Here is a 25,728-nt window from a genome sequence, read left to right on the forward strand (position 1 = left end):
AGGACACTTGTGATGGCATTAAGGGCCCATCTAGATAATCCAAGTTGATCTCATCTCAAAATCCTTATCTTAATTATATATACAAAGACCTTTTTTCTAAATCAGGTTAACATTATTCGGACATACCATTTAGCCCACTGCAACTGGTTTAAATACTGTTGAATTCACATGACCAGTTGCATGTGGTATGCTCCGTACACCATATCAGTTCACTACTGAGGGAAAAAAACAAAAAAACAAAAAAAATATCACCCTGTCTTTCACTCAGCTGAGCCCTGATCTTCCTCTACAGCCCAGAAGCTGGGCTGGGCTGGGCTGGGCTGGGCAAGACCAGATTGCAATGGGCAGGAAAAGAGAAGAAGCTAACGGGTGGCAGGGATGCAAAGAGCAGGCACAGAGTGTTCCCTCAGCCGTTCCCAAGGCTGGTCTCCCACCTTATCTAGCAGGCAATGCAGGAGCTGCCCCTTCCTGACTCCATTTTCCTGTCCCTCACATGGCTTTAGTTGTAAAATGATTAAATTGATCTGTTTTCTGTTCAAGTGTGCCTCCCTCATCCCCTAAAATGTTCAGAGTTTTCAATGTTCAAGCTTGAGAACAAACACAGAACTTTTTAATTAAAATCTGTGCACCTAGCACTGCCCTGCTACTAACGTAACCTCTCCCTCAACACCCCTTGGACCCTCAAGAACACTGAGGATACTTCTAGGGTTTATAACAGAATGGAGAAAACAATTGGAGATTTGACAAAGCAAGGATTTCATTTCTCATTAGAAGTTTTCTTGCCTTGCACGAATATTCTTTGCTACAGGAACCACTGTGTTGAGTCTCTGCTATATTACATTTCAGCCTTAAAAGGTAGACCAAGTTGAAACACCTGAGAAAAGTTTTAAACGATAACACTTGATACAGGTATGACCACAGTAAAATGGGCACTCTCATCATTCACCTACTGCTAGGAGTTTAATAGGCACAATCCTTCTGGAATGCGATTTGGCAAACTCTTATTAAGTGGCTTGAAATCGTTCACCTCCTTTGACGTGATTCCTTCTATCTTCAGTAGGGAATAATCTAAAATGGGGACAAAAACTGAATGCTCAAAGGTATACATAGTAGTGTTATACATAAAAGACTGGAAATAAACTTAATAGCCAAGAAAAGGATAAATTATGGTAGATTCATAAAGTTTTATGCAGCCAGTAAAATGACATTTTACAAAGAAATTTTAATAAAAGTAACAACTACAATAACAACAGCTAATCCTTACATAGGCCAGGCGCTATCCTAAATCATTAGGTGCTTTACATAGATTAACCCTCCTAATCCTCATACCAACTCAATGGGGTAGGTGCTGTTATTCCCGCTTTACATATCAGAAAATGGAGACAATTGAGAGTTAATACACTTGTCCAAGGTCATTCTTCTAGTAAGACAGCACTGGGATTGGAGCCCACTCAGTCTGGATCCAAAGTCCATGCTCTTAAACCGTATAGTAGGCTGAATAATAGCCACAAAGATATTAGAGCCTAACCCTGGAACCTAAAAAAGTTACCTTATATAGAAAAGGGGTCTATACAGATGTGATTAAGGATCTTAAGATGAAGAGACATCTTCGATTATCTTGGTGGGCCCCAGATGCCATCACAAGTGTCCTCATAAGAGAGGCAGAGGAAGATCTCTCTCTCTCTCACACACACACACACACACACGAAAGGCATGTGAAAAAGAGGCAGATATTGAAGAGATGGAGTATGTACCAAGGAATGCCAGTAGCCACCAAAAGCTGGGAGGGGCAGGAAACTGATCCTCCCCTAGAGTCTCCAGAGGCAACAGAGTCCTGCCTCTACCTTGATTCAGACTTCTGGCCCCCAGAACTGTTAGGGAATAAATTTCTCTTGTTTTAAGCCACACGATTTGCGGAAATTTATTACAGCAACCACAGGAAACCAATACAAGTTCCTATGCTATACTGCTCTCGATGCAAGAGAAAACATTCATATGTGAAGTGGGAAAAGTAGAAATCGAAATTTATACACAATGATCTTAATTATGCATATAAAATGCCTGCAAATAACAAAATGTTTTCTAAGTGATTATCTCTGAATACTAGAATTATGGGTAATTTTCAGCATTATGCTTTTTGATATTTTTCCAAATTTCTACAGTGTGAATTACTTTTACAAAGAAAAATATTTTTTAAAAAATTAGCAACTCGTGCTATTTCTGCAACTGTAACTCAATCACAAAAATTAGAAATCAAGAGGACTGAAACTCTGAGAATTTTCTTGATTCAATCTCAGAGCAACACCTGACAAATCAGCAACCCAGATACATGCCACTCTAAGTGACTCCACTCAACCCGTGGCCTCTCTAAACGCTGTTAGTATTCAGACTCTGGCAAGAACATGATGTGGCTGAAGAGGTTTCAGGCTTTGAAACCAGAGGATACTCTAAGCTGGTAAATGTTTTCCTGTCCATCTATCCATATGTGGGGGTGAGGGGAGCAACAGAAGATTTTTATGCATTCCCAGAGCTCATCCGGCCCAAAGTTGAGTGGTGTGGGCCACACACCAAGAACCCAAAACATTTATGTAAATGTTTGATTTCTCTGTAGGTGACTTCACAGAATGAAACACTGAATTAAACACTAGCTTAATCTTCTCACCGAAGTCCTGACTCCAAGGCTGTTCTGTTACAAAACCTTCCTGCTATCATCTGTCCAGACAGTCAAAAGACCAAGGGTCAATTTTACTGTATCAACATCATGTCCTTTGATTAAATAAATATATTCAGAAAAAGAGTATATTAACATTTTTCCCCAATGTATGGGCAGTACTGGATCAAAAGCAAAAGTAGGGCGTGTTCTGTGTTGCATGGAAGAGAAGGAAAGAATCAATCACTGGCTCCTTCCAAAACAGACCAGGTCAGAGCCACAGAGCACGTTATGTGGTTTTACTCGGCCCACCCTGATCAGCACAGCAAGTTTGGGCACTGGGGTCATGAGACCACAGTGTGGAGTTTTGTCCTTTAGTCTCAGATTTTTCTGAGCACGTTTATTCATTCTTCATTCAACCAATCAATATAGACAAGCACCTACTATGTGCCAGGCACTAAGAGGAGGCTGGCTCACATTTTAAAAAGATCCTATTTCCAACATGCAATACTCTCAGATGATATGGTTGTGCAGATGGCCCACGTCTTTACTAATCTTCATCAATGGTTTGAATCACAAGGATGCCAATAGTGACAGAGTATTGAGACTACCTAAAACAACTTAGCAGAGCTTTGCATCAATGGTTTGAATCACAAGGATGCCAATAGTGACAGAGTATTGAGACTACCTAAAACAACTTGGCAGAGCTTTGAAAATGGAAAAAAACATGATTTAGCACTATGTATCTTCCTACATACCACTGACATAACACTTGTAATTTCAGGTGATCGGCTACTGAATACTTTAATTTCCTACTTAACCATCTACTCCATACAAATAGTGCATTAACATCTCCTCCAAGTCTGATTTTTCAGAGATTTTTTGTTTGTTTTCTTTTTGCTCACCACTGTATGCCTAAATCTACCAGAATCTAACTTTAAGAGGTACTCATTAAATACCAAGGTATAAATTAATACTTGAGTGAACACAGGTAATCAATTTCTTTACCTGTAAAACTGAAAAAGCCAAGCTACACAATTATTTCCCAAAGAAAATTCTAAAGAATCTATGTGATATGCCAAGCAAAGAAGGTTCACATTATTCAGTTTGGGAAATACTAAATTCTGTACCTTCCCATCCTCTTTAAAGATTCATGGTGCACATTATACATAAAGGATCTGGGAAATCCTTCAATTAAAAACCTGTTTGAATATTCCCAAATCTAGTTAATGACAGATGCCCTTTCATGCTTAATGCTTACTGACACATCACACAAAACCAATGTTCTAAGGAAACTCAGGAAAATACTAACCCAAACTCTTCATTTGTTCAAAAAACATTTATGAACTCCTTGTAAGAAAGGTATAATGATAATGAGGAGAGTCAACATTTAACAAGTTAACATTTAATAAGCGCGGTACTTAGTGCTACTAAAACCAAGATAAACATGAAACCTGGTTCACAGTCTAGTCTTTTGGAAGAGACTCATGTGATTAGCACAACCAGTATTAACTGAAGTGACAAGCACAGAAGCACATGTATACATACACAAATACATATATACATATACATGTATATGTATACGTGTGCATACATGCACACTTGTATTCAAAGATGGAGAGGTGGTATATGTGAGTGTTCCAGGCAGATGGGGGGGCAAAAGAGTCCAGTGTGTGCAGATGAATTGAAGACAGTTGGGTCTCATCCAGTGGTTTTCAAAGTATGGTCCAAGACCCTCTCTGGAGGATGCTGCAAGGTCAAAATTATCTTCAACTGTGTTGAGATATGCACCGGCATTGCAAAGGCTGCAATGGGTAAAACTGCTGGTGCCCTAGCAAGAGTCGAGGCAGCGGCACTTGACTCCATTAGTAGTATTCTCCACTGCCACACTTCTACAGTTCAAAAAAAAGTCAACTTGGATGTGGTTCCATAGTGTAGTGGTTAGCACGTCTGCTTTACATGCAGAAGGTCCTGGGTTCACGCCCCAGTGAAGCCACAGTCCATGCATGGTCTATAGCCATGTCACCCTGAACAAGCCACATGTCTGATCTCAAAGCTAAGCAGGGTCAGGCCTGGTTAGTATTTGGATGGGAGACCACCTAGGAAGACCAGGTGCTGTAGGCAAAAATAATAAATATTTTTTAAAAAATCAACTTCACTAAGAATGTCCTTGATGGAGTAAAAATTAATTTTATTAAATATCGACCCTTGAGTACACATCTTTTTAATATCCCATATGACAGAATGAGAAGCACTCATAAAGCCCTTCTGCTATAAGCCAAAGTATGATGGTTGTCAAGAAGAAGCACTTGTGTGACTGAGCTGCGAGCTGAATGAGGCACTCTTTTTCATGGAACACCATTTTTACTTGAAGGAAGACTGACAACAAAACTATGCTTATTCAGATTTGGGTATCTGTAGACATTTTTTCAAAAATGAATAACACGAGCTTGTTATGTCAAGAAAATTGACGGCATTTGTTACTAAAGAAAAAATTTGAGCGTTCAAGCAAAAATTGAAATTTTGAAAAACTTATATTGGCCACTGTGAGCTTTAGAGCAACCCAGTACTTAGAGACTTCAGAGGAGCGTGGTCCTAACATTAACAGATGTAGTAATTTCCAAATGACTCATGCATGATGTCACAAAATGCATAAAAGAGCATTTCAAAGTACAAGAGACACCAATAGATTTTAATGTAACAGAGTGTGAAAAGTTCCTTAATATGATTTCAGATTTTATGCTACAACAAACCTTTAAGAAACTACCACTTGTCAAGCACTGATGTAGATTCAAAGACTACCCATAATTAACTGGAAAGGTTTAAAATGCTCCCCCATTTTCCAACTACATATCTGTGTAAGGCTGTATTTTCTTTATCTAGTTCAACCAATATAACATATTACAATAGAATGAATGCAAAAGTAGTTAGGAGAATCCAGCTGTCTTCCATTAAGGCAGACACTAAAGAGATCTGGAAAAAAAGTAAAAGAATGTCACTCTTTTCATTAAATGTTTTTTGTTTTGGAAGTGGTAATTTTTCATTAAAAATGTTATTTATTTTATCATGTAATGGGTTTATTATTGCTATATTTAAACTAAGTCAATAAATATTTCTAAATCTTCAATCTCAATTTCTAATATAGTAAATCTTGTTAGCTATAAGTCACATAATTGAAAGTTCTTTGGGAATCTCACTAATTTAAGAATTTTTAAAGGGGACTTAAAATGAAAAGTTTAAGAACTGCTGGTCTAATATGGGGGGGGGCAGGAAGTCACGGAGGGTGAGGTGAGGGTGAAGAGGCAGCAGGGAGAGAGATACCTGTGGTCTCCAGCAGGTGATGAGATGCTTAGAACCAATCTTAAAAGAGTCAGTGAAGACTATGGAGCAACAAAATGATACAGATTTGCCTTTTAGAAAGAGCAAGGGCACATGAAAGCCACTCTCTCTCTGCTCCAGGAACTATGATTAGAAGTCAAACTGTAGGGCAATGAAGGTCCATTATTACGGTCCATAAAATGAAATATAAATCTCTATAAAAGAGCAGGATAGAAAAATATTAAAATTTCATGATGGAAAGGAAAGAAACAAGGTCTTGCAAAATAGGCTCACCACCAAATAGAATTTTGTATAATGAGGAAAATCACCAGCAACAAAGTGAAGGGCTACAAACATCTAAAGATGCCAAAATCAAGACGCATTTCCAGCAAGTCTGGAAAATAAAAATAAAAGAGCCAGCAAAGAGCAATAAACTGTAAAGAGGGAAAAGGAATGCAGCCCAGAGAAGACAAACAGGAGCATTTAGAAATAAAAAGAAGTCAAGAGGAGAGGAAATCAGCTTCTATTTCCAGAGCCTGCACTCTATCCAATCAGCATGTCCTCCACCATCGGGGGCACAAACAGGTAGAGCAGAAAGCTCTTCCAGAGACCCCTATAGAGTCCAGCACGGGAACTCCTGAACTTGACAACCAGACCTCCTGAGCCAGTATCTCACCAAGAAAAAGCTGGATTACACCAAACAAGAACACAGACCATATAGAATAGGCAAAAAGGCAATTATTAAAACTTGCTCTCAAGGAGCTTAGAGTCATTATTTTCTAAGTCAAAAAACAAAATGATAAAGATGTCCCTACAAAGAACGCCAACTGGAAGACTGGGCAAGTTTCACTGGGCTTCATTTTCTTCTCCTGCAAAATGTGAAGTCCACCACCAACTTCACAAAGTTGGTGGGAGGATAGGTAATGAATCACAGACACTCTGAGCACATATCTGGCACACAGCAGATGCCCAAATAACGAAAGCTATGTTATCACTGTAGTTAGGATTTTAGGACTAAAGTGGAATACAGAGCTGCAGGCCAGAGAGCTCCTGAAGGTCAAATATCAAGGTCTTAAAAATCACCAATAGGTGAACCTGGAGAAAGAATTCAAGTGGCTCTGGCCCGGATCTACATTGACTCAATAGATGAGAGAACTGCCTTTGACTTTGGTTGGGCCTGATACTACTGGTCCTACAGGGTCTTTCTGATCACAAGGGACAATGTTAAGCACCAAGAGACCCAAGTAAGAAGGGAGAAAAAACCACCATCTGCCTGAACAACTAACCTGCTACATCATGTACCTTTCACACACAATTTATCTTCCCTGATTGTCATGATATGCCCGGAGGTAGGTGTCATCACCCCTATTTTATGGACAAGGAAGCTGTCTTATGGCCAAATTGCAAAGAAGTGGTGTAGGCAGAGCCTCTATCTCTTGATCTGGGTCCAGGACTCTTACTAGACCACAATGTCTACCCCCACAGACATTTAAGAGCCCACCCGATAGATGTGGGCCAGCAGTTCTTTATCCAGTTAGAATAGTACACTGGGAATCTACTGGATTAAAAGATAACCTCCCCCTACACACACACACACACACACTTTCAAAAGCCCACTCTCAAAAGATTTTGACCTTTCTATAAAAAACAAACATGGCTAAAGAAACACTCTCTAGAAAGGTCAGACAGGAAGAAAAGAGAGTAAGAAATATTTTGATAGAGATAGTCAATTCAGCCAAAAATGAGACTCCTGTCTTTCTTCACCATCCATAGCTAATGAAACACCCAATAAGCATTCACTGATTGACATGCCAGTGGATGTAGTATGTGCTTACAGTCCAGGGTACCATGGGAACAGGTCATGAAGGGCCTGAGTCTGAGGTCATGGGAGCACATATGGGGGACCCAAGGGGTTTCAAAGCATGTGAGAAAGGATGAGCTGTGAGGCTTGACAGGCCAGCAGGGACCAGGCTGCACAGGCCTGTCACCACACAGACTGCACACTCTCCTAAGAGTATAGGACTCTGCTACAGAGAAGCACCATCCAATTTGCATTGTAAAAGGTTACTGTGGCTACAGCGAGGAGATCTGGTGGGGATAAGAGTGAAGTTAAAGATGTCTGTCAAACAGAACCTTTCCAACTTTTTTTTTTTACCACAACTTGCAGAAAACACTTTACTTTGTAACTCAGTATGTACGTACACACACACACGTACACACAGACAGACAGACACGGAGACAGACAGAGTGAGACTATGAGAGGCAGGATACCATCCTGGGCTGGACCTGGCATTTCTGTGACCTCAGGCCAGTTCCCCCAAATGCCTTGAGCCTGTTTAGTCATCCAGAAAAGAGATAATGATGATACCTACTGCATAGATGTTGTGGTGGATAAATAAGTCAATATATGTAAACCCCTTAGCAATGTTAATCTTTTTCTGTAAAACTACTATTATACAGAAACACAGGTTTCACAAAATAAAACAATCTGACTACATGCACTCTAATTATTTTCCACTCTACTTCTTCTTTCTTTCTTTCTTTTTTAATGCTGGTAAAGACCCTCTAAATTAATTTCAGAACCCAGTAACCTGGGTCATGACCTACAGTTGAAGATGATAGCTTGGACTTGGGAGATGGCATTGAGGAGAAAAGTAGGAGACAGAACCGACAGGACTTGGTGAATAATTAGACATAGGAGTGAGAGAAAGGGAGGTACAAAGGTGCTCTTAGGCCTCTGGGATGATGAGATGGAGAATCCAGGGTGGGGAGCAGGTATAAGTCTGTGGGAGAGAAAGAGATCAAACTCCTAAGTCTAGACTTTCCGCCTGGAGGAGGATTTGTGTGGGGGTGACAAAAGGAACTTAAGCACTTAATCAAGCAAGGAACCATGCAGAGAGACTTCATTTCAGACCTGAAGCTACTGATAAAGAATGCTTGTTTCCAGACTATGCTCGGAGAGGCAAACAGCCTTCACTAGCTGAGCACAGCAACAAGTGGCTGATGGAGGACTCGATGATTTGGGGCTCCTGCCAAATCTTTCCTTATCCGACGAAAATAAAGCACTAATCACATTTAATTAGAGTCCTTCTGCCCATCTGTTTCCTCTACTAAGCAAGCAGCTTCTGGGCAGGGGTCTCCAATCTTCTCAATCTTTCTACTCCCCAGGCCTCCTGAGCCCACTGCCTGCTACCTGCAGTAATAGGTGCTCAACAAACATCTGCTGAATTAAGGCCACTTACAGTGCAGGAAACTAAAATAAGGCAGAACAAATGGGAGGGGGGAGGCAAAATCTGCTAGGAGATTCCGATGATTTAAGAGTGTGGGCCAACAAAAAGCCAACTGTTCACAGAGAAAACGAGTCTGCAAAAAATTGTTAAACTGTGGAATGCATGATGGGTATGGACCTTCATCACAATGATCAGAAACACTAAGCAGGTCTGGGATGGAATCAGGAAGAAAAAGGAAAAATAAAAAAGGAAAATGAGACATAATGTTTATATATCATTTGGCCTCTTCCAAAGATCACCCTAAACATTTCATTCTTTATATCACTTCCCTTGCTACATTTTTCCATCAGCTGTCGGCCTTCTCTGGGATGCCTCTCCATCTCCGAACCTCTGCCATCCTCCAAAGCCAGCTCCTGTATGTTACCTATTTTTTTCTACATACACATGACTTGTTCCCCTAATAGACAGGAACAGTGTTACACGCTTTTACCCACTCCCTAGCTTACACAGATGAGGCATCAATAGTGGTTGGTTAATTGATTTTTATACTAATTGATTGATTTGGGCATTAAATACCAAATTCAGATTCATATTTTCTAGTCTTACCCCCTTTAGTGGCAACCATTACTAAAGCTACCATTTTTAATAGTAACAGCTGCATTTATTTAGCATCTACCATATACAAGATACAGCTAAGGACTTGAACCACATCTTAATCCTCAATCTGCAGGGTTGGGACTATTATTCCCATTTTACAGATGACAAGATTGTGGCTCAAAGACAACATAATTTAGTTAAGTGACGACATCAGAATATTCAAACCCAAGGTTACTTAACTCCAAAGCCAAATAAATGTGCAATCACTCTAAAATTTAGCATGACTTTCCTTGGCACAGAAGCATGGAGAACAGCTTTCTGATATGAAATCTGCACTCAAAGCTCACCAAGACATAATTAGAACTCAACTCAGAGAAAGCTACTTTTAGGTCACAGTTTATCAAGACCTATTCATTCATTTCCTACAAATACATAGGTCAGGTTAAGCTCACTTTAACTCTTTTTTAAAAATGGCATCACTTGTTTCTATAAGAATGTTTAACGTAAACTGAGACACCAACAACATTCAGAACAATCGAATCATTAGTGTCAGGTAGCTAACAAAGTAATCACGACACTTGTCTCTCTAATGTTACAGACCCCCAAAAGCTTTCACATACATTATTTCATCTGGACATCTCGGTAACTGTGAGACGAGTACTGATACTCTATTGTACATAAGGGAAAAAAAGACTAGAAGTTTGGTGAGTCGCTGAAGGTCACAACATCTACTACTTAGGACCCTCAGTTATGTGATAGAACAAAGCACTTTCAGGGAGCCTGGGCAAAGAGAAACTGCCACAAGGAAGGGCAGTTGGGCAGCAGAGCACTCCTGACGAACACGTTCCCTCTCTCCACTTCTCTCTGCCTGTGGCTTCCTCCTGCCCCACGGCAGCCAGCTTTCTCCTCCAGACAGGAAACCGGGTACACGCCAGAGTTCCAGACCCCCATCTCTCCAGCTTCACCATCTCAGAGGAAAAGGCTCTTGTGCTTCAAGTTCAAAACTCCAGGGAGATGGGCTTGAAATGATGCCCACCATGCCTCTCTCCTCTTCTTAGCTCTATGCTCAGAGGGTGGTGGTAATAATGGGATAGACAGAAGCAGCTTCTCCAAAGACATCTCTTCATTAAATCCTCTCCCCTCTCACAGTCTGACCACCACTATTCCACCTAGTATCTCCGATCTGGATGTGGTAAAACCAGTTGTAGGGTTTTCCCACGGTAGTTTCCACATAAGAGGCCGCCTCGCCTTTGGAATACACAGGATACCCCTGCACTGGCAGCTCTGCAGAAACAGGCAGAGAAAAGCCCCATTTTAACATCCTATTTCATGGCTGCGATTACTACTTTAGAGTCTCTAAAACACCCAGGCTTCACAATAAATTCTTCCCTTCCACTAAAAAAAAAAAAAAAAAAAAAGAGGGAGAGGCCAGTCAGGTCAAAGGTCCACCTGTGGCACAGGGTGCCATTCAGGAACCGCACTTAACAGGCCCCAAGAGGGGACAGAGAAGCAGTTCCCCAGAAGGAGGAGGTGCCAGTTCCAAAAGGAAGAGGACCAGGCAGCTTAAATAATAAAAATAAGTAGAAATTCTGTACACACAATTGCTAAGCCACTGTTCTTCAAATGCTAAGTCCAATAATCATTCTTTTTACACCACAGCTGACATTATTTGGGCACTAAAATGTGAAGCAACAACAGTAAAGAACAGCCAGTGCGTAGTAAGGTGCTAACTGTGCAGTAAAGATATTTCGTGCAGAGTTAGAAAAGAGAGAGATCAATGTACCCATTTACATCTGAGTAATACCCTAAAATTAGAGCTCTCCACACCACAGATTCTATGCTAAAAAGAAATAAAAACTGTATTTCTTCATCAATTAAAGTTAGACTAGCTTTCCCAGCCTCCTCGCATCCGTTCCGCCCCTTACTGCTGAGTGACAGGAGCCTCTCCTTAGGTCCCTGGAGTCTTAGTCCTCTACTCTGTCAGAGGGGTCATCCAGACTCAAGCGATGACTACAGTACCTTCTTCTTCTGAGGAAAACAGGAATCAGAAACACAAAACCAGTCCACAAAAACAAACCCAGGAGCTCAATTCCGTGCAAGGACTGGAGGGCTGACGAAAGATAGACACATGTCAGTGTATGGCTGGTAGTCACAGTGAGCCTACCCAAGGATGAGGAAGCAGGGGGCAAGGACACGAAGCACGCAGGGCACTTACCCATCACTACCTTGTTAAGATTGCTACAAGTCACTTGGGTCAGGTTTTTTTCTCAATTCTTCTTTAATTGAATCAAACACTTCTATAGCTTTCACTACCTTCCGGGCTCTGTTCTAAGTGCTTTACAAATATTGTGTTTTAGCTAATAGAAGTTAACTTTCACTAGCTTCACTGGCTGCACATACTTATAGAGACCTCTAAAAAGAATCTAGGAGACAGGATTTTTTTTCTCAAAGGTCTAACCTAAACTTAGATGGCTGAAATCAACCCTCATTTCTCTAGTTCCAGTATTTTGCTTCTCTCCCTGAGTTCATTTCATTCTCTACTTCCAAAGATTAGAGATAAAAGTTAACATTCATTAACAGTGTGCCAAGCACTTTCTATCTATGATCTTACCTGATTCTCATAGCAATCCTACAAGGCCCACTTTTCAGCCATCTTCACAGAAGGGCAAACGGCTGAGCAAGGAGAGGAAACTCCCTGGGCTAACTTTCCACCCGGCAACTGGCAGCGATGAGTAGCAGGGAAAGATTCCAGCCCCAGCAGGGAGACTGCACACTCCCGGTTTGTACCCACACTAAAGTGACTCTCTGGAGAGCAACTCTTGTATGATGTCACTGGAAGAGCCACCCTTGGCAAGAACACTTCTGGGCTGCTCCTTCGACAAATTTTTGTTATTGAGGTCAAATTCACATAACATAAATTAACCATTGTAAAATATTCAATTCAGTTGCATTTAGGACATTCACAAGGCTGTGCAACTACTGCCTCTATCTAGTTCCATAACTATTCATCACCCCAAAAGAAAACTCATACCATTACGTGGCAATCCCCATGCTCCTCTCCCCCAACCCCTTATAACCAACCACCCATATGCTTTCTGACTCTAGATACTTACTTACTCTGGCTATTTCATATAAATGGAATCATACAATATGTGGCCTTTGTGTTTGGATTCTTTCACCTATAGCATAGTGTTTTCAAGGTTTATCCAGGTAGTATTTTGTTCCTTTTCGTGGCCGAATAATATTCCATTGTATGGATATACCACATTTTGTTTATCCATTCATTTACCGGTGGACATTTAGATTGTTTCCATTTGGGTATTGTAAACAGTGCTACTATGAACATCTGCATTTGAGTCTTTATTTTCAATTCGTTCACATACATACCTCAGGTAGAACTGCTAGGTCCTATGGCAATCCTATGTTTAACTTTTTGAGGAACTCTTTAAAATATTTTAGAGATATGAAACTCTACAAAGAAAATCCAAAAGGCAACTGAAAGCAAAATGCAAAACCAAAGTGAACTCAAAGTTTAAAAAATGTTTTTCTAGTCTCAATCAATTTTGAATAAGTTCAAATCTGGGCAGAAGGAACCCAAACACTACAATTTTTGAAAGGCCAAGAACACTAGGAAGAAAAAATTAAGATACGCAATACTACCAAATAATTAATGAGTTGTGTTTCCACAATACTTTTAACAACAAAATCACACCTAAGCCAGGCGCCACTAAAAAGTACATGGTTTGCTGTGCGACTTTTGAACCAAGGAAAACAGTTGAGAGGACCCTAAATGGGACAGCTTTCTGTTACCAGAAAGGATTGGATTCTCTACCCTGGCTCTCATTTTTAGTAAAACTATTTCTCTCTTTGGAAAGACATAGCCTCTAGCATCAAAAAAAGCCAGCACTCTTTAACTCTTTAAAAAGCAATTTTGCCACATCATATGTCATCAGAGAAATGTAAATTAAAACAAGATACTACTATATACCTATTAAAATGGCCAAAATCTGGAACACTAAAACATGAAATGCTGGTGAGGATGTGGAACAACAGGAATTCTCATTAAGTGCTGGTGGGAATATAAAACACTTTGGCCATTGGAAGACAGAAGACGATTTGACAGTTTGTTACAAAACTAAACATACTCTTACCAAACAATCCAACAATCATTCTCCTCAGTACTCATCCAAAAGATATTAAAATTTATGTCTACACAAATACCTGCACATACATGTTTACAGCAGCCTTATTTATAACTGCCAAAACTTGGAAGCAACTAAGATGTCCTTCAGCAGGTGAATGAATAAAGAAACTGTGGTACATCCAGACAATGGGCTATGATTCTGCACTAAAAAGAAATGAGCTGTCAAGCCATGAAAAGACATGGAGGAACTTTAATGCATATTACTAAGTGAAAGAAGCCAATCTGAGAAGGCTATGATTCCAACTTTTTGGTCTTCTGGAAAAGGCAAAAACTATGGAGACAGTAAAAATATAAGTAGTTGCCAGGAGTTGGAGGTGAGAAGAACAAATACGGAGAACACAGAGGATAATTTGGGCAGTGAAAATATTCTTTATGATACTACAATGATGGATACATGTCATCATATGTTTGTCCAAACCCACAGAATGTAAAATACCAAGAGTGAATCCTAATGTAAACTATGGACTCTGGGTAACAATGATGCATCAGTGTAGGTTCATTAATTGTAACAACTGTATCACTCAGGCGGGCGGGAATGTAGATGATAAGGAAGGCTATGCATATGTGTGGTGTGGTGAGCAGAGGGTATATGGGAAATCTCTACCTTCTGCTCAATATGTCTGTGAACCTAAAACTGCTCTGCAAAAGTAGTCTTAATAAAAAATAAATCTTATGTCCTATTCCTTAAAATAATATTTCTAATCAGCTTTAAACCACAAGTACTACCTGAAGAATGACTTGCTAGAAACTTAGTCTGGAACCAAGGGAGAGAGGGGTAAACATGAGAATCAACCCAAGGTGCACACATACCCTCTCTGCATTTGGTCTTTCGACAACTTTCAGGAGGCTGACAATCACCAGTGATGTTAACTGGGAGGACAATGACAAGATGGGAATTGCAGAGGGACTGTACTAAAAGAAGTCACATCGGCACCTTCAAATAAAGTGAAGAAAACAGTTTTCTGAAGCACACAGTAAGCTAACTACAAATGACAAAACTGATTCTTCTCAGATAAGCAAGACACTGACATGACAGGGATGGCTGGCAAATCAGGTAACAGGCAGGCATGTTGGCAGGATTCACTGGGCAGGTGTTCAATTAGGCAGGAAGTGAGCTGAAAACAACTCAATTAATTCACTGTGCATGCCTGTCCCAGAGAACAATATAACCCTGAAACACCAGCAGCAGGCCAGAGATTAACTCACAGCTCACTTTTTCCAAAAGTGGTGGCTAGTAAAGATGTACATGCAAAAATATAAAATTACATGGAGATTAGCTCTGGTAAATCCTTTAAAGTTCAAACTAAAACTGAAGGCCAGGAAGGAAACAAAATGAGAAGGCAGCCTATTATAAATCAAAAAAGTCATTCCCCTCTCTCGAGTGGCTCTCCCTGGTCAGCCTCAGATACAGGGAGCCCTCCATGCTTAGGCTGGGAACATGGTAAGGACAAACACAGACATGATTTAAAAACCGAGAGCAAAGTGATAGACTCTCTCTTATTTGTAACATCCCTTAGGTGCAAAGCTAGGCAAGCTGAGATTTAACTCCAGGCCACCTGAGTCTGAATACACTAAAACAAAATACATAAAAGCATGAGGAGCCATTTGGTAGAGGCTAGGAAAAGAGAAAGACACTGAGAATATAAAATCAAGGGAAGAAAAACAAAGGTTATCAGGATCAACATCTGGCAGAAGACTATAGGTCCTTAGAAGAAAGTGGGATTTCGCCTTCCTGGCAGCCAGCATCACATCCCTGGGGCCTGAGAAGAAACAGAATGCTTCGCACTCAAAGCAGAGCATTCAAGCTAGAGGGAGGCTAAAGCATCTGGGCCACTCTCTTTTTTAGAGAAAACAGTACTGAGGTTCAGAGAGGTTCAGCAACATATCTAGGACCAACTGTTGACAATGGCAAAGCCAGGTCAATAACCCTTGTCTCCTAGAAGGCCTTCCACTAATAATATAAATGATGATAATGATAGCTCTTATATGCTGAAGACCTTATGAACAGATATTACAATGAGGGCTTTACATATATTATCTCATTTAATCTTCAACAATCTATAAGGTAGTAGTACCATTATTGGCCCATTTCACAGATGGGGTGCAGAGAGGTTAAGCTACTTGCCCAAAGTCATACAGTTTGTTAGAAGCACAGGCAGATCTGCAACTACATGGAGGGCATTATGCTAAGTTAAATAAGTCAGATACACACAAAAAACAAATACAGTATGGTCTCACTTATATGTGAAATCTAAAAAAGCCAAACTCATAGAATCGAAGAATGGATAGAATGGTGGTTGCCAAGGGCTGGGGGTGGGTGGCTGGGGAGGAAAAGAGAGATGATGGTCAAAAAGTACAAACTTTCAGTTAAACTGTCAGTTAAATTCCAGGGATATAATGTACAACACAATAAGTCAATAATGCTGTACTGTATACTTGGAATTTGCTAAGAGAGCAGATCTTAAGTGTTCTTATCACACACACACAAAGTAGTAACTATGCGAGGTGATGCATATGTTAATTAACTTGACTGTGGTAATCATTTCACAATGTGTACATATATGATATCATCACGTTGTATTCTTTAACTATGTACAACTTTTATTTGATAATTATACCTCAATAAAGCTGGGGAAAAAAATAAGTAAGAGAGAAAAAATGCAGCACAGGCCGGATGGAAACTGAGGTCTAGCTAAAGTGTGTGCTCATAACCATTATACTTGACTGCTTCCAAATAAGGGATTAAGTCACATTTTCAACTTTCAAATATATAAACCAGAAATTTTCTATCATGGGACAATTTTTAGTGTCTACACCTTTACCTCTCAAGGTAAAAAACAATCAGCACTAATGAATATGAAGAATAAAAAAAATGTGTTAACTGGGGACAAAGAAGGCTCAAAACTCTCCAGCCTAGACGACAGAACTGAATAGACTGAGATTTGAAAAATTAGGTGCAAATGCCAGAACCAAGTCCTTTGAGGATTTTGTCCAGTATCTGGTGTCCATGGTCTTGTATCTTCAACATGTCACTTACTTTCATGTGGTTCTGACTGGACAGCAGTGCTGCTAGGCCCCAGTTGGTGATTTTAGAAATCAATATTTACCAGTTCTTGGAGCTGCCATTAAAAACATTACTGTGCTGGACAAAAAATCACCAGCTTAATCATACACAAGCCTACATTCAGTTTCTGGAAAAAGCTGTGCTTTTTTTTAATCATGGCAAAAAAAAATTAACATGAAATTGAAACTGTTGCTTTTTGATTAAATAAAAAGCACCTGGCTATTCTAAGAAATGCCATTCATATTCTCAGATTCTACAATGAATCCTCTCTCACTGCATATGGGAGATGCTTTGTTTTCTCTGACCTACAAAGCCACAACATTTCCCTGCACACAGACACCTGCTCCACTGCAACAACCACTTCCTTTCACTGTATGACCAAACCACAGGTTCAAGCTTCTAGTTCAGTTCAAGATCTACAACCACCACAGAACTGAAGCTCTAGACGGTGACTTCCGCAGTAGACTGGCATGAGTCATTTAATCCCTCCTAATACTAATCATAAAAACAAGAGTAGCAGAAGACACTTTCTGACGGCTTATCAGATGCCAAGCACTGTGCTAGAGGCACTTAATTCCAGTTACCTCTTCCAACCTCATAGTACCCCTGAGGTAGGTTCCCTTATGACCCAGCTAAAAAATGGAATGAGGCTTAGTAAGGTTAAGGAGGTTACCTAAAGCCACACATCTGGATGCTACCCACACAGAATTCAAACCTAGGTACCTCAGACTTCAGAGCCTGACCTATTATCACACACTGGGGGTCTTTCTCTTTCTGCGTTCCTCACGCACAAAGTATGGGAAAGACCACCACTCTCATTTCCTCATGAGGGCATTGAAGGATGTCTTGACTTCTCCCAGTCTGAAGTTCTCCCAGACAGACCCATGGACCAACTATGTACTAAACACTGCGTTAAAGATAGAGGGAACATAAAAAGGAAAACAGATCTCTGCGCGCCAAAGGATTTTACAGTCTAAACTGTATTGATCTAAACCATAATCCCTATCTCTCTAGGACATTTCTGACCATGACCCACAGTCAAAAATGTATTTCCATCATGATCCCCAGGACACACACACATATACTAAGCCTTACCATGTATGATATACTAATATATTTTATTATGTCTTTTTTTTTTTTAATGTGTCAGCCTACTAAATTGATCCTGTGACTATGAACTGCGGATGATAACTTGAAGAGCCCTGCTCTAGAATGCTCCATTTTAGCTCTTATTTAAAAAAAGAAAAAAAGGAAGTTTATCTTTATAGCTAATTTAAGTTTCTTAGGCTATCGGGTTAAATTTGGATAGCTAGATACATCCTCAGGGCAGAGGCAGCAGTTTATCAGATTAGGTAGGGGCCTGGGACCTGGAATCGGCAGACCTGTGTTCAAATGCTGACTGACTCACCTGCGTGTTAGCTGGGTAACTTCTCTAGATCTTGACCTGTAAAATAGGAGAAAATACCACTCACCCCTTGGGCTTGTTACAAAGCGCCTACCTGGTACCTGGTTCTGTTTTCCTTAACCGAGGCATTAGGGGCACTGGATGGGAAAGGGCAGACAACCCTAGTTTGTGGGATAGGCCTGCAGAAGAGAGGACTTTCAGCCTCCTGGCCCCATACAGCTCCCAACACCCCCTGGTGGTTGAGAGCCAATTCTGCACAAAAAAAATATACATGTGGCTGCAACTGCCATTAAAATCGCCCCACAGCCTTCTTTCCACCATGTTCAATTATTCCCAACTCCTTCAAATTTTTTATGTAGACATCAGTTGTGTTTCACATAAAAGTACGACATGTAGATGCCTAAGCTATAACAGGACACTGGCCACATCCCTGCCTCTGCAGAGCTTGCCATCCAGCTAGGCAGATGGACAGGTAAACAGGTTCCTTTAACTGCCAGATGGTATAACTGAACTCTGGGAGCCCAGGGAGAGAGCAGCTCAAGTTGGAAAGTCTAGTTCATAATCCTATCTGTAATTCTTGTAGTAGAAAAAAACACAACCTGTGAATTTCTAATTTACAATGCATTAAGATTTAGAGACCACCATCATCATCACCATGCTAAGCCTCAAGCCTTGATGAAAAAGCATCCTTGTCTGCACCCACATCAGTATTAGGAATCTTACAACTCCAGGTCTAGCCAGGTCTGATGAGACTAAGTTCATGAGGTCAGAAGTAAAGCTAATTACTCAAGATCACACTGCAAATGTACACAAAATTGGAATTCCCAAAGATCAAAACTCACTGGTCACTTTCCTAATTCCTCTGGAACTTGCCCTATACTTGTCTAGACTCAAACTTACAAGAGAGGGAGAGTGGGCTAGAAGGCCTCCCATTAAGTGGTCAAAAACTTAAGACTGAATCTACTAGATGCTTAAGTAGGCCTTCCGAGAGATGAGGCCAGAAGGCCTCAAATTTGACTTTAAAAGTCATTTCAAGATAATTATAGTATTGTACAAGTATGTACTAAAAGTATTGATGTATGTGTTTAAAGAAATCAAAAACCTCTTTTTCTAAAATCCTGTTTGAGTATTTCTTCATATTTTTGAATACTGGGCCTGGGCACTTGAGAGTAGCCATGTGGTTAACACAGACTTCCTAGAGCTCTGGATCAAAGCAAAGGAGATGACTATCTCCTACTCCACCCCAATACCAAAAAAGAGTGGGAAAATCTTGGAAAGAGTCTAGCTAAAATAAGGGTCCCTTAGGGTTCTTTATGCTTCTTCCTATTCCTCTTGCTTTGGGGAAGGGTGTTTGCTGGAAAGGTCAGTTACTAAGGCCCTTAGGGATAGGGGGTTTCTCAGGCCTTTGCTTCTATCGCTGAGATCGATGATCTCCCCAAGTCACAGTGTTTGAAAATAAAGACAGATAGTAAACCATTCATTGAGTCCGAGGTGATTTTATGTACATCATCTCTCGTTCACATCTTACCACAGCTCTGCGAAATAGTATTATCCCCAATTTACAGGATGCAGACTCAGAGAGGTTAAGTAAAAAGCCAGGAAATAAATGGCTGAGAGGGAAACTAGGATGGGTCCAGGCACTCCTGACCGTGAACCCACTGTGTACCAGCCAGCAGAGACAACGTTTAAGAGAGCATTCTTTCACTTTCAGAACACTACTGATTTTAAATAAACACCTCCTCCAACATTTTTTACAAAACTTTCAGGGGAAGCTATGGGGTATGCTATCTAAACGTCTCCAGTCTGTGACATCCTTTAAGAATCCTCATCTGGAAAATGGGGGTTATGATGGCTCGCGGGGAGTACTAGGTGGGACGATGTCTGTGCAAAGCATCTAAAAACTGACACACCAGCAAATATAAAAGACTGTGGGCAGCAGCATCACTGCCAGCACTCTGTAAGGAGCTAAGGGGGAAGAAACTGCAAAGACAAAGCCAACATCCACCCAAAAGCTTATGTTTACTCCTCAAAAATATAGGGCAAGCACAAAGCACTGAAGATGGAGGACTATTTAGGCCAACAGCCAGCGCATACAGAGGTGGTAGTTAAAATAACTCCGTCACTATTATCTTGTGGATCTTATCACCTCACTGCACTTACCTGAGGTCTTAGGCAAGAACACCTACAGAAAAACAGCGAAACAGGAGAAAAATCCAACAAAGGGTGAAAATTGAATTCTGTGGTCCAGTTACCTCAGAATGAGAGCCTGAAAGACAGCTCTAGTTCCACATCGAAGCCCTTTTGAGTTGAGGGCCTGCACCCCCAACACCCCAGCTGGCCTCCTCTGAGAGGAAGGTCACACGTGACCTCAGAACAGACCCAGGAGCTGCTACCACACTCCTCATTCCCAATCAGGGACGTCTTCCATTCCAGAGCTCCTAAGACCACTGTGATGTGGTGCAAAGGGCAGAGTCTCGTCAGAAGGACCTGGGTTCAGATCTCTGGCCCTGTTGCTTACACTCTCGGTCTGTGGGCAAATTACTGCACCGCTTTGACTTTGTTTCTTCACCCGCAAAATGGAGACAATAATATCTATTTCCAAGATTGTGAGGACTAAATAAGAAAATGTACATAAAACACTCAACACACAGAAAATCAGCAACTGGCAGCTATCGCTAACATAAGCAGAAGACAACTACGGCCGGGTAAAAATGACATTTGCTTTCTTAAAAGAAAAAGGTTTCATGAAGTTAGTGAGAATCAACAATTTTCAGAAAATTCAAGAAAGCAGGGTAGAAAAACTACACTCCCCTGCTTCCTGATTTCTGAAACCTCTCCACCACTGGCTCTCCTACAGGAATTGAGCAGTGTCTCCTTACCTCCACACTCTTCACACTTTATAAATACACCACACGACCAATCAGGGAGTGCCTGCTGCCTAACTCCTGGGCAAACAAGTCCAACAGGATTTGATCTGGAAATTAAATGTCCATGCAGCCCAGCCACACTCAGTTCAAAACAGATATCTGTGACCTACTTAGTCTTCGAGTACCATTACCAAAGCCAAAAACAAGCGGACAGGGAGACAGGGCCGCTGACTTCAGCAGGGCCCTGCACAGAACCCCTGGCCTTCTTTGTCAGATGAAACGTGCACTGAAACAGTGATGACTCAAAAATTATCTTGGGGTAGCTACGCAGAAACCTTAGCTTTAAAACAGCTGGTCAGTTTTTTAAAAGCAAAGGGTCACAGAAGTTACGCTAAGAATTCATTACCTCTGACTAGCCTCAATGATGCATTTTCATTCATTTAGACTAAAGGCTATACATCTCATGACAGTCACTTTTCAAGCTACCTATCCCTCACCCTCACAATTGTTTCCTGAGTATATGGATCTTCCCCCATGTAACAGTGGGTTCTCTGAGCGCTGAGAACCTGTCTTCTCTATCTTGATATTCCACACAGTGTCTTGCACAGCACACAATGCCTGGTGTATTAAGAAGCAAGCACTGTCAAGCACCATCAGATGGTAAGCTCCTGCCCTCGCCAGCTGAGTCCTTCAGATCTCAGCTCATTCGCATGATTGGCTGCTCAAGATTAGAGAATAGAAAGAGACAGACTGATTATTTGCTATAAAGACAAGGAACAGAGACAAGACCAGAGATACTTTAAACTATCACATAACTACAAAATGATCCCCTACGTTACAAGTCATTTCACCAGGGAGATGTGAGTCTTAGGGAGGATGAATCAAAAGACCTTGGCAGAGACACATTCCAGTAAACCCCAGAGCTTTCCAACATACAGTACTAGGTAGACAAGGGAACACTACGCTTTACCAACTAAGGGATAGTGGAGGAAGCAAGCTGATGGTAAAAATGGAAGCAAGCAAAGCAAACCTGCTACTCCACACCCAAGTCCATCCTCAAATCTGAGATCAGCCTCGGATGCTCCTTCCCATACTATTGGATACTCAAAACTCCAACACAGAAATTTACTTGACAGCCCTTGAGTTTACTTAGCACTATCCTCCTACATCATGACATGTAATCATCTATAATTGTGGAAAGCAAGTAGAACAAGCATTTTTACCACCCATTTTACAGGTGAAGAAACAGAGTCAAAGAGGTATAGCACAGGCAAAGTGAGTAATCATGGACTCCAACTACCACAAGCCAGAGAGCCCAGGTCTCTGAGTCTCTGTCCTGGGTTCAGATCCTATCTCTGGAACTACTTACTCTCTGTACCTTAGGAAAACAACTTTGTTTTAAGTCTCAGATTCCCCATTTATAAAATAAGGAATTTAAAAAAGCAAGGGCGGGGGAATCTCATAGTGAATATACTTAATGCACAGAACTATATAAAATGGTTAAAGAAGGTAAATTTTATGTTACGTATATTTTACCACAATAAAAAATTAAGTTAACATTTATATTAAAAAAAAGATCTCACATAGTCATAGTGAGGATTAAATAGGATGTTATAATGACAAGTTCTTAAAATACCTAGCATATCAAATCCTAATAAATAGCTATTTATGATTTATAGTAATTTTAAGTTTTTATTATAAAGATGATACATGATCAAGATAGAAAATGCTGAAAAATAAAAAGATAAAAAATTTCCTGTGATACCAAAATCCAGAGATAACCACTGAAAATAAATTCTTTATAGTATTTTTCCCATGCATAAACAGATAGTTCTTAAGTTGGCAAGGTAATGTATATACAATTTTGGAGTAATGATCCATTCTTTTCTGCCTTACCAGGAATTGCAAAAACAATTCTCACAACAAATCCAGATATAAAGGGACTTTGTTCAAGGCAAGGATAAAAAGTGGCATGAAACTTGAGACAGGAACAAGGAGTATGCATTGAACAACTGGAAACACCTGTCTCCAGAACCAGGATGGCAACTTACACCAAATCCCCTACCACCTGTTCCTCTCTTCTCCATCAAAATTTACCCACAAAGTAGGCACTCTGGGAAGGCGGGGTGCTCTGGCCAAGGAGGACAAAGGCCACAGAGGAGCTCTGTGGAAGCTCTGCAAGTGTCAGGCTCCACAGGACAAAGAGCTCATGTTCCCACTGCCCTCCAGGAGTTCCTACTGTGACCAGGGGAGGGGTGCAGGAAGGGACAGGAATCAGCTCATCCAACCTGCAGGTTAAAGCTGAGATAACCGAGGCCCAGGGAGGCAAATGACTTCCCCAAGGCCATGAGACTAATCCCAATAAAGGACAAGAAGACCGAGCTCTGAGGGCTCTGAGCTAACTCACTGCATGCCACCTGCTCTGGAGCCCAGCAAAAAACTGTCAGGGCCCGCATCCAGTCGATCCCGCCCATCAACAAGTATTTATTTACTTAGCACTTGGGGCATGTTAGCACAGAGACAAAGGCCACCCTGGCACAGGAATGGAGGCTGTTTAATGGGAATACTTGGCACCCTGTCTGGCTCCTACTCTTGGGTAAGGTCTCTCTGCCTCTAACAAGACCAGACTCCACAGACATCTGGGGATGCTCCCTGAGTCAAAACTTCCTGTATCATCTGGCAGAGAAGGCTGCACAGTTTTAAAGGCAGCTCCTCTCAGGAAGTGTTTTTGACGTGCTGGGGGAAGCACCCCCAGAAATAACTCTGGAGAAGGAATTACAGTCTCACAAAACACAATTTAATGTTCATTTTCTAGCTAGGAATAGTCTTCACAACTTTCATTCTATATGGGTGTGTTGTGTTTGGGAAGGGTGGGGGAGTAAGTGAGTGGAGCCCAAAAGCAACTCCTGAAAAGCGCTAGGGAATTCTATTTCCATCTCTGCTTACATATCATTATCTTCTAAAGCGGTGCTCCCCAGAGGGGTGACAGTGCCAGTGGCCTCCCAGATAAACTCCTTCAATGGGCTGCTCCTGGCATTACGCTAGTAGGTGGAGGCTGGGAAAAGGACCTGAAAAGCAGGCCCACCCATGGCCCACTTCTCTGGAGCGCTAATCACAAACGTGCCAGGCCCTTTCCTTTTGAGGCCCCAAAAGGAAATTAAATGTCAGCCAGATAAGGTTTCCCTTCAGCTCTGATGCCAAGGAATCTGAAGTTATGATTCCCACAGCAACCATGCAAACCAAACCGGCACAGGCCTCAGACCTTCAGGCCAGGCATGCTGAAGGCAAGCCATGCCTGGAGTTCCTTCTTCTTTTCAATGACTGATACTCAGATTGCAGGCCTAAGTGTTTTTACGGCAAAAGAAAACTGCATAAAACTTGCAGGCCAGTTACAAAATAAAATGGTGAGTAGAGAGGGCTCTGGGCCTGTGCAGTGACCATACAACAGCTTACACGGTCTCTGCACAGGTATTTCTGGGCATCCTTCCTCGCCCTGTATTTTCAAGGCCAAATGCAGCCCACTGCCCAAGGGAGCTGACTTGACGCTTTTCACGGCATAGTGACTTTATCCACAGAAGGACCCAGGAGCTGAGCACACTGAGCTGGCACAATGACATCAGCACTTTCTAAATCTGGCGGGGTGATAAAAGTCCTTAACCATACGTGTAGTGTTCACCAGGCAGACCCCGGGCTAAAGGAGACACACAACTCCAAGAAGGGCTGCCACACATGCTGAGAGTCCTGGCAGTTTCAGCCTCCCCAGGCTTGTATCTACTTTCTCTTCTTCATGCCTGTGGTTTCAGTGTGGAGAGGTGAAGGGGTAACAAGGCATCTAGAAGGAGAGAGAACAGACAGGAGAGGGAGGTGGATTGAGGGTTAACAGGGCACTAACATTTAAAAAAGAAACTGCAGAGAAATAGTTGCTGCAAAATACCTAGATGCACACGCACAGCGCTGCAATGGTCAACTGAACTTGGAAAAAATCCTAAACGAGCTGGTCCATGCCAATCCTGCTTTCATTCATGCTCACAGCCACGACAGCGGCTCTCATCTCACTAGAGCGAACTGGCAACTTCACAGACTGGCAAGGACCTACTTGATCCTTGATCCCCACATACTCTCAGACTTCATGTCCTCCTGACATATCCCTCCCTCCCTCTCTCTCACTACACGCACACACAAACTTCAACCATGCTGTCATCATCTCAGCAGGTACACATGCCAACCTCAAGGCCTCTGCATTTGCTGTTTTCTCTGCCTAGAATGTTCTCCCTCCACACATCAGCTCCCTTCCCACTCCCTCTTCCAGATGGAAGCTGAAACACTAGTTCTCAGCAAGGCCTGCCCTGATCACCTACCAACACCTCCGCCCCCCACCTCACCTCTGCCCCTG

The 25,728-nt window shown here is 41.5% G+C and overlaps 1 long non-coding RNA gene across 14 annotated transcripts in view; it reads right to left on the reverse strand.

Moving 5' to 3' along the window:
• The window catches only part of LOC120590062 (uncharacterized), a 61,442-nt gene that overhangs the window by 25,406 nt on the left and 10,308 nt on the right, over positions 1 to 25,728 (reverse strand). For 2 of the 14 annotated variants that reach the window (XR_005649633.1, XR_005649639.1), the window contains 2 exons: positions 18,472 to 18,507; positions 11,721 to 11,823 (listed from right to left, as the gene is read on the reverse strand). The exons of 10 other annotated variants lie outside the window; for them this stretch is intronic. This is a non-coding gene — a long non-coding RNA (uncharacterized LOC120590062). The remainder of the gene's footprint in view (positions 1 to 11,720; positions 11,824 to 18,471; positions 18,508 to 25,728) is intronic. 2 more of the 14 variants (XR_005649634.1, XR_005649641.1) reach the window with 1 other exon arrangement.

Source organism: Pteropus medius, unplaced genomic scaffold (genome assembly GCF_902729225.1).
Source record: "Pteropus medius unplaced genomic scaffold, Ma_sr-lr_union100, whole genome shotgun sequence".
Lineage (NCBI taxonomy): Eukaryota > Metazoa > Chordata > Mammalia > Chiroptera > Pteropodidae > Pteropus > Pteropus medius.